Raw genomic sequence first — 14,583 nt, forward strand, 5'->3', positions numbered from 1 at the left:
GTATTGCCTTCACTGTAAATTATTTAACTTGAAAAGGCTATAAGCCAAGACTAAAGTAGAAGGAAAATTGATGCATGATTTTTTGTTCTTGTTCACTGGTGATTGTGCACTCAATGCAGCTTCTGAGGCCAAGGTACAACAAAGTATGAATCAATTCTCTGCTACTTGTATTAATTTTGACCTAACAATTAATACTGAGAAAAGATAGGTTCTCTATCAGCCAGCACCACATCATCCATTTGTGAAACCATCAGTTACAGTAAATGGAGTTTTAATACAGTGTATAAGTTCACTTATTTTGGCAGTATACTTTCCAGGGAAAACATAGATGATGAAGTTGATACATGCATTGCCAGAGCTAGCTTGGTGTTTAGGAGGCTCTAAAGGAAAGTATGGGAGACAAGAGCTATTAGTCTGCCTACCAAACTGAAGGTCTACAGAGCCACGTTGCTGACCTCATTGTTGTATGCCTGTAAAACCTAAGTGTATACTAGTGACATGCCAGAAAACTGAATCACTTTCATTTTAATTGTCTTAGGAAGATGCTGAAGATCACCTGGCAGGATAAGGCACCAGACACTGAGGTCTTTTCTTGAGTTGAACTGTCAAGCATTCAAACTCTAATACAGATAGCCAACTCCAATGGGCTGGCCACATTGCTTGAATGCCAAAAGTATGTTCGCCTAAAGCATATTTTATGGAGAACTCACACAAGCAAGCACTCACATGGTGGTCAGAAGAAGTGATACAAGGATACTTTCAAGGTCTCTCTGAAGAACTCTGGAATCAACTTCATGACATGAGAAACACAGGCAAAGGACCACCCAGCATGGTATGCCTGTATCATAAAAGGCACTATGCTCTATGAGTGAGAAAGAATTGCAGCAGCTCATAAGAAACAGAAAGATGCACAAATTTAGAGATATACCCACTCCAAATGTTCATGTGGATTATTTGTTCCCAAACTGTGTTAGAACCTTCCAAACTAATATTGGTCTAATCAGCCACAGTTGGACACACTGTAACTGTAGCATACTGATGTCATTTTGGTCATCCTTGAGAATGAAGGACAGCAACCAACATTATTATACTTATTTTATAAGTAATAACAATATTTACATGGCATTTTTAAGGTTTTCAAAGTAATTTGTCTATCATTTCCTTTAATGCTCACCACAATCCTGTGATATAGGCGCTGTTTTTTATCTCATTTTACAGATGAAAAAACTGAGGCCAAAGGGCTGCCTTGTCCTGAATCAGTCAAAGAACATCTGAGGCAGGATCATTCTGTACTTGGGAGTCTTCCTGTCTCCCAAATACAAGGTTTGATCTACCATGTCACCTCCTTGCCTCTCAAGGCAAGTTGTCCTTCAGTTGTTCTTTTTCCTTTATTCTTTGTATGTCATTCATTCATCCTCAAGATCTTCCTCTGCCTCTTCAGATCATATTGTTACATTGAGTTTTTCATCCAAGTTTTCAATGAAGACCATTTTCCCAGATAATCTGAAGAGTGAAGAGACATTTCTCAAATCCATTTATCTTCTCTTCTAGGAAAGAGAACATCCTTGACTTTCAACATATATAAACTCCACTGTGCCAGAATACAAACATTTTATAGTGTATTTATTTTACTATAAAATTCACTCTGTTCTCCATACTTGCCAGAAGTGAGATACATGTGCTTTTTTTCTCCTCTATTAGTCAGTTACTCTCCCTTGAGAACTACTATGGTCAACTCCTTATATGCATCTTAAAATTAGGAGTTATTACTTTCCTATTTATGGTAATAGAACTCCTTAGTACCTTAATACAGGGTTGTAATGATGACCAAATTGTAAATCAGACTTCAGGCTTCACAAACCTTTTAGCTCTACACAAAGGTAGGGAGGCAATTGAGTCAATCAATTGATCATCCCATAACAACTTAAAACAGAAAAGAAGATTTTATACCCAGGTACCTTAAAAAGGTAAGAACAGTTCTATTGAACCAATCCATCAGATTGTGAATTAGGCCCAAACATGTCCATTGACTCAATCAATAAATAGATTAAAAAACATTAAACTAATATATTCCCTGTAGGTCTTTTATAAAACTGAGACAGTTCAGAATCCAGATTTCGAGTGTGTGGCAGCAAAAAAGAAAGAGTAATTCAGTTAAGACCCTAAAATGTAAATATGTGGAAGTAGAAGTAGAGAGAGAACTTCTATCTGCTCCCTCCTCCACCCCTTCCCCTTTAAGAGAATATAGGTATGTGGACTTTAGAAGGTAAGAAGATTTAGACTTCTTAGTGTTGACTTAGCAAGGTACCCAGAACATCAGTGACTGCCAGTGCTTTTCTTAGGAATTAAGGACAAATTAGACACATTGAGGAAGGACCTCATCAGAACGCTACGAATAGCTCAGTAGAAAACTACAACATACCTAAAGGGAACACCTTGAAAATTCTAGCAAAAAAGATTCCCATGAGCTGTAAATACCTCTTTTGCCACATATTCTGACTGAGCCTGAGGTCCCTTTCCTCTGGACTCTATATTTGCCTGTGGACTAATGTATCCCAGACTGTTGAGGGGGGATATTTTGTACCAACTGTTCTTAATATATCCTCTCAGTAAATACTCTTAACCAAAAACTAATGTTGTTCATCCTTCATTTTCTAGTAGGACCAATAACATCAAAGGTGGTATCTTGAACTTTCAAATGAATTGTGTTTAAGGGAGGCAGAGTTGCCCAAAGTCATCACCCTCATTCTTTCTTCCAGAGTCATCAAAGTCCAGTGGCAAGACAAAAGTCAGGAGGACTGGAGATGGCCTGGGATGCAGTGGATGACCTTGGTGTCTTTGATGTTTGACTCAGCTCTAAGCCCTCCACAGCCCCTGCCTTAGCCACTTTCATGCCCATTGGAGCAAATTGTTCTCATCGGCCCATTCCACCAGGGGAAATCTTCACATGCTTAGGGTGGACATCCCCCTACCTCACCAATGAGTTTGAGGCCTGTCAGTCTCACTGGTTCAGCCTGTCTCCTGAGATGGTTTCACTTGGATGTGGACATGTGTGTACATACTAAAGCTTCTTGAAGCCACAGGTGAGAATTTAGTGACCAAAAACTAATACACTACTCGGGGCTTATGAGTAACATTACTAAAAAAAATACCCTCAACCCCTTAGGGTTACACTTAGAACCCAGAGGAAAATAAGTAGCCATAAGGCTTTAGGGACCCAGACTACTGGGACTGGTGTAAGAAAGAAGAGGAGCTCCAGAACAGATGCTATATCAATATGGTAACTATTATTGTTGCTATTGTTACCACTTTCATAGTTATTCCCATCTTCCTTTCCCTTATCTTATGAATCCCTTATAGTATCTTACTGTACCAACTCATTTGCCTGACATTTCTCTCTACAAAATTCCTTCCTGTTTTCTTGTAATCTTTCTCCTTTTTCTTCTCTTCCTCCTTACATGCTTCTCCTTCTTCAGAGGTAAATCCCCAGCTCATCCTACTTTCTTTTCCCTTAAAGTCCTTCAGATAACATCCTTCTATTTATTCAACTTAGAATGATAAGATCATTGATGTTAAATTTAAAGAAACCATAGAGATTACCTAGTCCAAGCCAATTATTTTACAGATGAGAAAATTAAGGACCAAATAGGTAAAGTGACCCTCCCATGGTTACATAGGCAGCACCTGCCAGAGCCAATATTTGAATTCCAAGTTCAGCTCTCTTCACTTCACTTTTCTGTCTTCTCTTCCATTTCTACTAAATATTCCCTCCCCTAATTCACTATATGCCCTTCTTCCAATTTCCAAAACCTTTTCCTTCACAATTCCCTCTCCTCATTTTTTTTTTGGTGGGGCAATGGGGGTTAAGTGACTTGCCCAAGGTCACACAGCTAGTGTCAAGTGTCTGAGGCCGGATTTGAACTCAGGTACTACTGAATCCAGGGCCGGTGCTTTATCCACTGCGCCACCTAGCCGCCCCTCTCTCCTCATTTTTTAACTTAAGGCTTTTCCCTTATCTTTCTACCATATAACCTTCTCCCATCAAAACTGGAAGTAGAATCCAACCTTTTTCCAAAAAAATCAGGGGTAAAACTTGTCAGTTGTGCTCAGTCTTCATCTATAAAATAATGGTGATGGTTCGGTCATCTCTAGTATCCTCTCCAGTTCCAAATCCTATGAATTCTCTTGTGCGTAACCTGTATAGGGTTAAACATTTACTACATATGTAGAAAATGTTCAAATATTTTAGTCCTAACAACAGCTTGTTAAATTTCTACTTAAAATTACTGAAGGAAATTAAACTCTTTGTGTTCCTAAAATTGACTTCCTACTTACTCTACTTCATCCCCCCTTTACTTTTACAAGAAAAAAGGAAACATGATTTTCATGTATTCATTAAACTGTAGACTTCCCTTCTTTTTATTCCAACATACATAAAATCACACATAATAACCCAGATCATTGCACATAAGCTCTCTAACCTCAACTAAATATCATAGGGTAGGCAAGGGAAACTAAATTAGGAGCAGCCCAAAATGAAAAGGATTTTTCTTCACATTTCATTTAATAATTTGTGTTTCTCTCTCAATAAAGACACAGTAGGGGGCAGCTAGATGGCGCAGTGGATAGAGCACCGGCCCTGGAGTCAGGAGTACCTGAGTTCAAATCCGGCCTCAGACACTTAACACTTACTAGCTGTGTGACCCTGGGCAAGTCACTTAACCCCAATTGCCTCACTAAAAAAAGAAAAAAGAAGAAGAAGAAGAAAGACACAGTAGTAGCTTAGTTTCAACAATATCAGGTACTTAATTGTTTTTGGACTGAAAGAATGTGCATTCATTAGTTCATGCTACAAGTTTTTCAAGGTACTTACATTTTTGCTAACTTGGTGGAACAACTTTAAAAAAGAAAAGAAAAGAAAAGAAAAACAGAAGGGGCAGCCTTCCTGGAATGGAAAGGAATAGGCACTAAAGCCACACTGGTAAAGAGAGAGAAGGACACAATAGGTAACAAGGCCAAGTTAATGAACAACCCATAGCAATGTAAGGCAAAGAATTGTTCAGCCAATGGGATCATAAAATAATACTTCATTGTTTTTCTTTTAGTGTGTTATTTTCAATGCCACACCATGTGAACTAATCCTTTTAGCTACCAAAACATTTTGATTGCAATTTGAACGATTTCCCTTGGAATTTATTTTCATCCCAGATGCTTATGGGAAATGTCAGAACTATCACAGCTTCATTTTTGCTAGTTTCTGTTCTCTCACTGTGCTGTATGTATCATAGCATGCTGAGTGGAGAAAATCAGTGAGAAAGGGCTACCATCCTTCAACACAACTTCTATCAGTATTCTACTTCACTGGTTTTTATATGCTGCTGCTGTACCTATGATATCCTTCACTCAAAATAATCATCATTAGCTTCAACTTAAATACTTAGAATCTGAATATTAGTTCATGGAGAATACAGTGTTTTCTTTTAAGTTATGTAAAGCATTGAGGTACATTGTTGGTGTTAAAATCCCTTTAGAAATAGCCATTTGCCAAGGGAAAATGAGAATTCATGCCAGGGAAGTAAAAACGAACAGTGATTTCATTCATTTTACTGCCAATGCATCTCCACAGGGGAGGCAGAGCTGGTAAAAGTATGTGTGGGCTGCTTGAAATTTTGTTCTTTTTTTTATATAAGGCTATATTAAACTAATGATGAGTGTGATTTCTTCCTTCAGCTCAGAAAGGTTCGGTCATATGCAAGCTGAGAATGAGTCTCCTTCTCAATCTGCTCTAAGAGTCCTGGAGGTGGCCTGCCTTCTATCTGTGCAATAGTGAAAAAAAATCCCTTTTTACATGTAAACAACAATGATGCACAAAGGCCTAACAGTCACCATCCCTGCATACTTTGTCACCTTTCACCTGTACCACACCTTTGAACTGGGCTATGTAATCCTGAGTTGCCTTGAAGAGAAAGAACTATGTTCTGAAGGCTTTGTGAGACAGAGGAAAGCAACAGAGAGCTATAAGAAGTGGTGGGGCAGTTCAGCATTTCACATACTATTTGTTATTGAAGTATGGGGTTGGGAGGGAGAAGAGAAGGAAAGGCTAAGTAGAATGCCTTTTCTAGCAAGCTATCAGTGGGCTAGGTGAGTGCTATTCCCAGGAATGAGCCTGCTTTGAAGAACGTTTTCCTTGCCTTGCCTATTACATCTTTCTCTCTTTATAAATAAGGACCTTTGTGTCTTAATAGTTTCACTCATTAGTCCTACAGGATTTCTGGATGCCGATACTTGACTCTAAATTTCCTGCTTTTCTTAATAGCCAGTAAAATGTCCTAGTCTGAACTTACAACAGGACATATTCCAATTATCTCCAGTTTCTTTGGATCAGGAGGTCATTATCCTTTGGCCTTTGGGGAGTTTATTCTTGTCTTCAGAAACTTTCTGTGTGCTTCTGGCCCTTTCAGATTTTCTTGGTTATGACTGCCTCCATTTTTTTCATATATATCCAGGATAAAATCGATCATGAAATATTACAACGAATAACTAAAGGATGTCTTTGTTTTTTTCATTTAAAATACTAGCTCCTATATTGTTTGTGTATTGAGGGATGGGGAGATAGAGCATGAAAATTACTTAATTTTCTATTTTTTCCAATAGTCGTGGGGTCATTTATAAGGCAAATGTATAAATTTGAAAACTAAGTTTCTGCCCAGATCATTAAAGTTATCAGATCTAAGGGGGGAAAATCCCTCAGAACTTGAACAAGTGGAATGGAATGACATTAACTAAATTATATATGATTACATGTGTAATAAAATTGCTATAATGCATCTGCCTATGTCTTATACATAGATGCCTGATGGAAGAAAGGAAAACAGGAAGGAAGGAAGGAAAGAAGGAAGGAAGGAAGGAAAGAAGGAAGGAAAGAAGGAAGTATAAGGGGGCTAAAATTCTAGCTATACTGTCTAAAATATCTAATGAGTTGTCGCCAATAAATTATAAGCTTTAGCAAGAGTTAGACTTTTAAGCATTTATTAAGGAGAATAAGAATTTATTGAAGAGAAAAAGAAAGGCCTAGATTCATCTATCTATTAAAGGGATAGTGCATTTCTAGCTCCACTCTCCACCACAGTCCTGACGAAAGAGAGCCAGTGTCAGCCTCGCCCCCTCTTCCTCCCAGAAGTAAACATCACTTCCTGATGCCAAAGAAAAGCTGCATGGCCTTGCCCTCAGAGACCTTCTCCTCATGGTGAAGCTTTCCTACAGTAAATCTCCAGCAGGTGGCATAATTCCAATTGTTAGGAAGGAAGGAAGGAAGGAAGGAAGGAAGGAAGGAAGGAAGGAAGGAAGGAGGGAAGAAGGATTTTGCCTCTGTACGGTAATGCAGATTAAAATGTTGTTGTTTGTTGTTTAGTAATTTCAGTCCTATCTTATTCTTTGTGACCCTATTTGGTGTTTTCTTGGCAAAGATATTAGAGTGGTTTGCCGTTTCCTTCTCTAGCTCATTTTACAGATGAGGAAACTGAGGCCTTCAGAAGTTAAACCATTAACCTACAATCACACAAGAAGTATGACAATACAGAATTTTGAGAGTTAATGAAACATCATACTGTCCCCCTAAATATATGTGCAATCATTTAAAAAGTCCTTTTTTAAAATATAGACTTGTGATTTCCTTGCTGTGGTAAATTACTGATAGGGAAACACCCTGAACCAACCTACAATTAATGTATAATTTATAATCTAAGAGCCTTAGGGTACACTATGGGGTTAAATGTCTTGCCTATAATCACTAGAACTAGTAAATATTCAAGGCAGGACTTGAACCCAGGTTTTCTTGACTCCAAGGCTATTCTTCTCTCAACTATATTCTGTTAAAACAATAATCATAATTATTATATGGTCAAAATATTTCACTGATCTAAACAAGTTTTATGTAAGTGCACAGCTTTGACTCTAATGGTGAAGGGAAGGAGTCAGTGTAAAAATGTCCACAATTAAAAGAATTAAATTTAATAATATGCCTAATGTTCTGTTTCAAAATTTAATCGAGTGCTTTTGAGATTCATCTCCAACCCATCTGTTTTCTCATTCTAACATATCAAGTCATAATTCTACATAATTATGGGCACCCTATCCTTCCAAGATAAACATCTGACACCTGGAGACATGTAACAAATAACTCATAAGTTAAGTTTAGCTGTCCAGTTTTGATTACAGTGACATTATAAAATACATTCTATGAAGTTCAAGTTAACCAAAAATATTACTCAGTGGTTCCTGGATTCAGAAATAAACATACAATAGGCTAGACAGAAATTGTCAGCCTGTCATTATAATACTGGCTGTTAACAACCACAATTAAGGAAGACTACATATCAATTATTATTTGTCTGGAACATGAACTTCCCTAAGCATGAAAGGAAGCGATGCAGCCTGCATTACTGTCTCCTCTCTTCAGCTAATTAGTGCTGTTTTTAATGGCTTCATCTGCCCAGGATCAATTGTCTAATGGGGAACAGGGCTCTGTCAGCTAATAAGGTGAGGAACTGTATAATGTGATTATGTCTGGCTCCAAAATAGTGCTTCAAACAACACTAAAACAATCATGTGACGGAATAAATAGACTAATTGACTGAAGCAGCCTTTGCTGCCAAATTCTGGGGCAAGCACAGTGTTCCAGTAAGGATGCTACAAAAATCTCAGAGAATAAGATGTTCAAAAGCACGTGTGTGTACACACACACACACACACACACACACACACACACACACACCCTACAAAATTGTCTAGAAACCCAAAACAAAACACTAAAACTTTAATTAAAGGAAGGATCCTGTGACATTCTGTAACATGGCTGTTTAAGAAAGATTACCAGGAGGAATATCAATGTGAAAGACCCTATTTTCCAAAAATTCTTTTTGCCTAAATAAGCTGTTTTGTGGTTGTGCTGCTTGGAACAGCATACTGGGCTTATTTTCCAGTCACAGAAAGCAACTCTGGTCAGAAATGGGGAACCGGATCAGGCAGCCTTTGTACTTTGGCTTTTTCTTTGTTGTAAAGGGTACATGCTACCCACACCTCTTATTCTACTGAAAGTACTCAAGTGATAGTCGAATGCTAAGCACAGAAACAACTACAAATGAAGGAAGCTACAAAAAAGAAGCAGCCTGTCGACCAGACCACAAGCTCCATGAGGGGAGGGGCTATATTTTATTTAACTGTTTTTTTCAGCTAATTAAACTATACATCATGCTTTGTCACCTAGCCAAGGTCTTATACACAACACTTGTAACTGATGTCAATCTAAGGTCAGGACTCAGACATAATCAAAAAACAAAACAAATTGGGACTTCAATCAAAAGCATCTTGCTGCCCCAAACAGGACCTTGGACATGAAATTTGTAATAGAGCAAACACATAACTGCACACATGAGATATTGTTTGTGTGCTTCATACCACTTTTAGACACAACTACTAAATTTGTGCCATTTTGAAATTCAGGTTGGTCCTTAGTGATCCAGAATTATAATCCACCTCCATTTCCCCAGTGTTTAGAGCAAAGACACACACACATACACACAACACAACACATATGTGTGATGTGCCACCGTCCATCACCACAGGCTAGATTATCTGATTAATTGATTGACATATAGATATATTGCCAGAACATTTATTAGGTACTTTCTATGTTGCAGGTACTATTTTAACTGTTCAGAATATAAATGAAAGCAAAAAGAAAAGCAGTCTCTACCATAAAGGAGCAGACATTTTTAATGGGGGAAGACCACACAGATTATTGTTTGTTTTTTTTTTAATCCAGTGCAAAGGCAGGGGGCATGGTATATATTAAAAACAGAAAGAGAGTAAAGGTCAAGAGACTAGTTAGGAGTCAACTTCCCCACCTTTTCAGCCATTTGGGTAAACAAATTTGGTATCACACTCGATTCTTCCTTATTCCTCACTCCTCATATCCAATTCGTTGCCAAAGCTTCTCTAGCAGCTAGTCCCCAGTCAGGCAATTTTGGTTACCTCATTCACTCTCACCAATAGCTAGTACCACTTTCATCTCCAAGTTTTCACAAGAATTTTTATATTTTTGCAAAATGAAAGCACAGAATTCATGAAAACCAACCCTAGAAATGCTACCATCCTCATGCCAGTGGAGTAAAAAAATACGAGATCAGAGTCAGGTGAGTAGGGTTTAAATAAAATGAGCTACCATATGCAAAGTGCTTTAAAAACCTTAAAATGCTATATGAGATTTAGCTATAATTATAATTGTAATCGCTATTATTATTATTATAGCAATAGAGTGCTGAGCCCCATATGTAGAAAAAGCCCACACTTGGTGGCAAGACTTGTCCCTGAGTGAGTTGAAGGGAGGCAATAGATATCTCTATCCTCTTGTTCCCCCACCCTTCTCCAAGGGAGCCATTTGTTACTGACAGGAGGGGAAGCAGAAAGTTGGGGCCAAGGCAACTGTTTTCCTCAGAGCGAGGGGAACCAGGTTAAGTATTTAACTATATGCTCCCTTAAATATTGTTCCTCTAGGGGATATGATCAGGTTCGGACTAAGTTCTGATCACTTTGACATTTTAGGGGGGAAGAAGGACCCCAAGTTCTATATCCAAGTCTTGACTCCTTTCCCACCTAATACCAATTCCATAATAAACACACATAACAAATATTAAAGAACCCTATTTATCAAAATCATAGCAAAACAGAAATCAGGGAAGGTATACACAGGAGAATATTTGCTATACAATACAGAGTCAAAGAGCTCTCCCATTGGGAGCAAGATAACTCAACTCAACCAAGAAAGAGTGTCCTCTATCTTTCCCAAGGGGAAACTCTCCAAAGTCTCTAGACTAGCAAGCTGGGAATAGGGACATGATGGAATTGCCCATTCCTCTCCTGTCTTCCAAGAATTTTTTCTTTCAACAACATGAAGTTTAGTTGGCTTCTTCTTTCTCCTTTCTTGAAGCTAGAAACAGACTCCACCCTCAAAAGAGACTCTCACTTGGAGAATCCCCCAAAGGAGATTCAACAGGAACCCACAGAGAACTGAAGTGCTTACTTCTCAACAATTGCAGGGCAAGGCCTTCATCCTTACCCATGAGAAAAGAGTCTCATAGCTATTATTATGATGATTATTATTAATTTCCAACTCTATTACTTGTTCCCTGTGTAACCTGCTCTCTGAACTCTTGATTCCTCACCTGGAAAATGGTCACTAAGGCCCTTGTAATATTGTCATATGATGGAAAGTGCCATCCCATGACATTCATTGGATTATGGAGCTACAGGCAGAAGGGAGGACATCTACTACAAACTCTTAATTTTCCTAATGAAGAATCTGAAGCTCAGAGGGATTAAGAGATTTGGATTAAGCAATTTACATAACTTTATTATATATTTTAAAACAATAACAAGTACATAACAGATTTGCAGTTTCATGTGCAATTGTGTTTTTATCATACTATGTTATAGAAATGCTTGTTTTATTCCATAAATTTAAAATAAAATAAATTTTAAATTTTTTAAATTAAAAACTTTGTAGAGATGGAAAAAATCAAAGAAATTAGGCATAGACCAATATCTCATACCATCTACCAAGATAAATTCAAAATGGATAAATGATTTAGACAAAGAAGGTGATATCATAAGCAAATTAGAGGAGCTTAGAAAATTTAGCTTGTCAGATCTATGGATAAGAGAAGAATTTATGACCAAACGAGAGAGAGAGAACATCATAGGATGTAAAATGGATAATTTTTATTGCATTCAATTAAAAAGGGCTTTTTTTTTGCACAAACAAAATCAATGCTGACAGGCTTAGAAGGCAATCAGGAAACTAGAAAAAAGTTTTACAGCAAATTTCCCTAATAAAGGTTTCATTTCTCAAATGTATAGAGTACTGAATCAAATTTATAAGAATATGAGTCATTTCCCAATTGATAAATGGTCAAAGAATATAAATAGTTTTTAGATGAAATCAAAGCTATTTATAATCATATTAAACAGTTTTAAATTGATATTATTTACAGAAATGCAAATTAAAACAATTCTGAGATGTCATCTTTTACCTATCAAATTGACTAATATGATTAAAAATGAAAATGATTAATGTTAGAGGGGATGTGAAAAAATTGGGACATTAATACACTGTTGGTGGAGGGGTCAATTGATCCAGCCATTCTGGAGAATAATTTAGAACCATGCCCAAAGAGCTATAAAACTATGCATACCCTTTGACCCAGCAATAACACTACTAGGTGTGTGCATCCTGAAGAGATCGAAGTAAATGGAAAAGGACCCATATGTACAAAGTTATTTACAGCAACTTTTTGTGGTGCCAAAGAATTTGAAATTGAGGGCATATCATCAGTTAGTGAATGGCTAAATAAGTTGTGGAATATAATTGTGATGGAATACTATTGTGTTATAAGAAATGATGAACACAATGATTTCAGAAATGCCTAGGAAAATTTATATGAACTGATGTAAAGTAAAATGAGCAGAACCAGTAGACCATTGTACACAGTTCCAGCAAAATTTTACAATGATCAACTGTGAATGACCCAGTTATTCCAATCAATTAAATTACCTCAGACAATTCAGAAGGACTCATTGATGATAAATGCTATCCACCTCCAGAGAATAACTGATAAAATCTGAATGAAAATCAAAATATGCTCTTTGAACTTCATTTTTTTCTTTTATTGTTGTTTTAATTGGTTTTTCTTTTCTTTTGCAACATGCCTAATACAGAAATATGTTTTGCATGATTTCACATATATAATCTGTATCAAATTGCTTGCTTTTTCAAGGAGGGATGAGTGGAGAGAGGAAAGGAAAAGATTTGGAACTCACAATTTAAAAAAATTAACTTTATTTTTTTACATGTAATTTAGAAATATTTGGTGAAATAAATAAAAATATATGGTGGAAGAAAATAGATTTGCCCTGAGGTCACACAGGAAGAAGAAGGGAACAGGCACTTATAAAGCAAAATTTACAAATATTATCTCATTTGGTCCTCACAACAACCCTGGGACTAGATGATATTATTTGCATTTTGCAATTGAGGAAACTCAAATAAACAGATTTTAAGTGTCTTTGAACTCAGGTTTTCCTGACTCCAGGCCCAGAGCTCTATCCATTGCACCAACTAGTTGCCTTATAGGCAGTAATTGACAGACCAGTCAGAGTTAAACTAAGGTCTTTTAACTCTTAAATACAACGTTCTTTTTGCATTTCACCTGATACTCAGAGATAGCCATACCTACCACCACTTTTTAAAGACTACTGTCACCAAATTCTCTGTTAAATTATAGAGCTTCAGGTAAGAAGAAGAGCAGTTCCTGGTATGATTTTCTTTTTTTAAGTCTGGAAACCTATGGGCTCTTGAAACTACAAAATTAGGATCACTTTAAAGTTACTTGAGAATCTAGGGGTGAAAGTTGGATGTGCAAGTATGACTTTAGATTTCATTTGTCACAGTAGCCCTATCTTGTTTGTACAGGGGGGTTCAGGGAGGGAGGGTGGCTTAGAGTGCTGCTGGAGCCAGCTCTAACCTGCTCATTTTGAGCTAAATTTTCAGTGTGAGAACTGATAACTCAGATATCCTAAATTACTACAAATCTGGGTATGAGCTATTGTTTTATTGATTTCCTAGATTTAAATAAGTGTTAATAACACCAATAAAACTTAACAATGAATGCTTATATGTGTATATTAGGGTATTTGTAAGGCTCAAAGGAGCTAACATTTAAAGAAGAATTGTGATTGCCTCATTCATTCTCACCAACAGCTAGTGCCACTTTCAGCTTCACATGTTTCATTAGAATTTTTATATTTTGGCAAAGTGAAAGGACTTTGCACATTTTAAAATGCTATTTAAATTCCAGCTATAATTATTTTTTTTCTTTTAGTTGATAGCAGTCTAGTATGCATAAATATTCTCACTTATCTGATATGCAGACTCTCTCTCTAATTGTCTCAGCCCCACCCATTCAAAACTATGGGAAATATCTTTTCCCTAGGTTTAGCTTCCTCTCTCTTCCTCTCAATCCCAGATTTTTAGATGAGCATAAATCATTATTAATGGAAAGTAGCTCTGTGAATAAGGTAGCATAAGTATGACATATTTTGCATGTGAGAAAACTGAAGCCCAGAGAGGATTAGTTGAAAGCTAGTGATAATAGAGTTAATAAGTGGCTGAGATAGAATTTGAACTCAAGTCCTTTGACTACAACTCCAGAACTGGAAAGGACTTTCAAGATCATCTAGATTAAAATAAAACATTATTTTCTAGGTGAGAAAACTGAACTCCAAAGATGTGAATTGCCTAAAGTTCCAGAGCTAGTTACTACAGAGCCTACTTCAGTGCTCCTAGTGACAGGGAGGTAACCCTAGGCTTTTGAAGTCTGACAGCCACAAGGTAAGATGCTTCAGGTTAGATTCAAAGTATCTCTTGTCTTGGCAGGCAAGTAGCACAGTGGATAGAACACCTGTCATGGAATCAGTAAGACTCATCTTCCTGAGTTCAAATCTGGACTCAGACTCTGTGTGACCCGT

This window comes from Dromiciops gliroides, chromosome 1, assembly GCF_019393635.1.
Source record: "Dromiciops gliroides isolate mDroGli1 chromosome 1, mDroGli1.pri, whole genome shotgun sequence".
Classification (NCBI taxonomy): Eukaryota; Metazoa; Chordata; class Mammalia; order Microbiotheria; family Microbiotheriidae; genus Dromiciops; species Dromiciops gliroides.